This window comes from Atractosteus spatula, unplaced genomic scaffold, assembly GCF_055471065.1.
Source record: "Atractosteus spatula isolate fAtrSpa1 unplaced genomic scaffold, fAtrSpa1.hap1 Scaffold_8, whole genome shotgun sequence".
NCBI classification, from domain to species: domain Eukaryota; kingdom Metazoa; phylum Chordata; class Actinopteri; order Semionotiformes; family Lepisosteidae; genus Atractosteus; species Atractosteus spatula.
The window spans coordinates 563,394-566,952 of NW_028296912.1; the positions used below are offsets into that span (position 1 = coordinate 563,394).

Genomic DNA, 3,559 nt, shown 5'->3' on the forward strand with positions numbered 1-3,559 from the left:
AGAATGTTGACCAGGGCAATACTTTGAGTTTACACTTACAGCTTGTCCAAGGTCATTCATTATTAATACTATTAGTAATATCTTCGTTAAAGACTTTGATGGCCACAGCTCAAACATGAGAGGTTGAGCTTTATTAGCTCCACCTTGCGGAAATTCCGGATACTATTATTTTGCTTGTCGTATTATAGGAGAATTTACGGTAACTCGCGGTATTTACCGGTAGCTTGCGGTAGACTGCGTACAGCGTACCGCAAAATAATGCAGTATCACCCGCGCATTTTGAATGGCTGCATCTGTAGGCTGCCAAAAGTCTCCGAAACCAAATTTTGATAGCAGAAAATTCTCACTCGTCCAGAAGTTCCCTTGGGACCCAACATCCAGCACAGAGTGGTAAAAAAGCGTCTTTTTTGTAGACCCTTGCGGCGTGCATTGGTGGTTCAGTGGTAGAATTCTCGTCTGCCACGCGGGAGGCCCGGGTTCGATTCCCGGCCAATGCAGTGACTTTTGCAGCGAGCAGCTCCATCACTTGCATCCCCTTTCAACTCGCAACTGAAAACCCACTGAAGCTTAGAAGCTGTGAGCCAGGTCAGTACCCGGATGAGGGTGACCTACAGGGAAAAGCAAAGCTCACAGCTGGAAGCGGTGTTAATGGAGCCAGCGGTGGGGCGCTCACCCTGAGGTCTATGCGGGTCCCAATGCCCCAGTATAGTGACGGAGACGCTGTGTGGTAAAAAGGCGCCGTCTTTTGGATGAGATGTAAAACCGAGGTCATAGCTCTCTGTGGTCATTAAAAGTGACCACCAAAACCTTTGACAAAAGCTCTTGGTAATTGATGGTCTTCAATAATGCTTCTCCTTTAGGTACATTTGAAATCAGCTGAAAAATGCTGTGAAATGGGGGGGCACTTCAGGCCAGTGTAGGATTTGGGTTACAAGAACCATTAAACAGCACGAGAAAGCCCGTACACTGAATCGCAGGGCTTTCTATTCAAAAAAGGACAAAAGAAACTTCCCTGAATTCCATTTTTTGCAGCACAGAGAGGACAATCGGCATGAGGCCTGTGAGCTCAGTTGGTTAGAGCGTGGTGCAAATAACACCAAGGTCGCGGGTTCAATCCCCGTTCGGGCCAGGCGGTCTCTTCCTGTCTTGCCAAAACCCGTTGCTTTCTTGCTGTGGTGAGATTGGTGGTAATGCAAAGACGCCACATACTGCCGACAGACGAGAGTGCTGTGGGAGAAGAGAGAAGTGATTGAAGAGTGTCCTAGGTGGAGCCAAGATGAAGTGTCACAATTGCCCAGGGGAGGATTTCAAATGTTTAAGATGGTCAAAATAACCGGAAGTGATCCCCCAGTCCGGCGCAGTCTGATGTACTTCTGTCATATAAAGTGAAACTAGATGTCGAACTGGAGCCTCACCATTTGCATAAGTGAGGCTCCAGTTATACATCTAGTTTCACTTTAAATGACAAAACTGAAGAGACTTAAAAGAGCTGGAGAGGATTTCTTACAACTTTTGAGCCAGCACAGTTTTCGAAAACGTTTTCTTCACGCTGCACTATACAACACAGACAGCCAAGAGTCTCCAAAACAAAACGAATTGACAGATAGGAGAAAAGTCCCACTCGTCCTAAAGTTCCCAAAATCCAGCACTGAGCGTAAACAAAGTGTTCAAGTAGCGTGGGAATGCTACCCCTAATGCTAGCTGGAGTTTGAGCGTCTGGTTCAGAGTTTGCTCAAGAGTTTACCTTTCACAGATGCGCAAAGATGAATGTTGAGGGTGCACGCTTCAAGGCGCCTTACAGTGCAGGGAGTGATTAGAGACGATTCGTGACGTGTGCTCGTTCCCATATACCGTACGCCCCGGGTTGCAGTGCTAGGATGACGTCCAATACCGCTTCAGCACGTAACGGCATTATATTCAAGTGCAGGACATGAGGGTTTTATTTTGTTCGTTTTGTTCTGCTCTGCTTTGCTTTGTTTTGCTTTCCATGGCATTTGTAAGAGCGTCAATAAAAAGGCGATTCCTGCGTCTAACACGAATGTAAGAGCTATTTCAAGTGCGGCTTCTAAAATGCTTGTAGACTTTTGTCTGTTGTTGATTGTGTTTTTGTGTCTAACAAAGTGCCATTTTCCTGTCCAGACGGGGAGACTTTATCATTCCCATATGAAGCAACCCTTAAGTCCTCTGAGGCGTGTCTGTCTGCAAGGTTTATATTTTGGAAGGGTTTTTTTTTTTAACGGAGAACGACTTTGAAAAAGATTTCCGCCGGCGTCTCGCGATCCGTGTGAGATTGTAGCAAGAACATGGTGCGGCTTCTTAAATGCTTGTGGACATTTGTCTGTTGTTGATTGTTTCTTTGTGTCTAACAAAGTGCCATTTTCCTGTCCGGACGGGGAGACTTTATCATTCCCACATGAAGCCACCCTTAAGTCCTCTGAGGCGTGTCTGTCTGCAAGGCTTGTATTTTGGAAAGGTTTTTTTTTTAATGGAGAACGACTTTGAAAAAGGTTTCCGCCGGCGTCTCGCGATCCATGTGAGATTGTAGCAAGAACGCAGCAACGGCGGCGCTCGCTGTAGTCGTGGCCGAGTGGTTAAGACGATGAACTAGAAATCCATTGGGGTCTCCCCGGGCAGGTTCGAATCCTGCCGACTACGGTGTCCTCCTCACGTCGTTGTGTGCCGGCGCAAGCAAGGAAAAGTGCCTTTCTGCTTTTCCTGGTGGTTTTAAAACGCGAGATCGCTTGTACCCGCTGCCTTGGAAAGAAATGTCTACATGTTTACTTGCACATTGTCTATTGTTTGTTTGTACATTGTCTTGATGCACTGTTTGCACTTTGTCTTGTTTTTTACACTTGTTTTACAATCGAGAGACCTTCTGTAAGTAAGAATTCCATTGTACCAGTACCGGTTACATATGGCAATAAAGTTCAAGTTCAAATGCTTCAGCGTCCGCAAACGGCATTTTGCAGCTGGAAGCAGATGGCGACGCTTTTTGCGGTCGCGTGTCTTGTGCCCCATTTCCGGCCTTTAACATCGAATCAATAAAGCTGTTAGAACCGACACCATAGGTGCTTTTCTTACAACTTTTGATCTGACTCAGTTTCGGAATGCAATTCCTGAACACTGCGAGAGACAACCTACAGATGCAGCCATTCAAAATGAGCGGTAAAAACCCGTGGTACAGTAACCAACCCGCAGGGCACCGTAGGGCACCGCGGTAAGTGATTGGCTGGCCAAAATGACCGACAGGGGCACTCGTGGTGCATTGGTTGGTAGTGAAAAGATTTAATCATCTAATGTCTTTACTGTGCACATTTCAATCTGCTTAGTTTTGAATATTTATATGGAATTGTACCACTAAAGGGAAATTTTAGTAGCTGAGCATAAAAAGAAGAGGAGCATAACGCATCTGAAGGTCATAAACGATATTAATTTAGGAACATAAACATTACTGTATGTACATAAACTGTACTGTGTATGGCTGGTCTTGATAGTTTAAAGAAAAAATACACACCAGTCTTCCATTTCTCCCTAAACATTTTAAGCATGAAAGTTGTAT

At 45.4% G+C, this 3,559-nt stretch overlaps 1 non-coding gene across 1 annotated transcript; it reads left to right on the top strand.

The window, feature by feature from the left end:
• Positions 1 to 426: 426 nt before the first annotated feature.
• Positions 427 to 497, top strand: trnag-gcc (transfer RNA glycine (anticodon GCC)). The gene has a single exon. It is a non-coding gene; the product is annotated as a tRNA-Gly (tRNA).
• Positions 498 to 3,559: the final 3,062 nt, after the last annotated feature.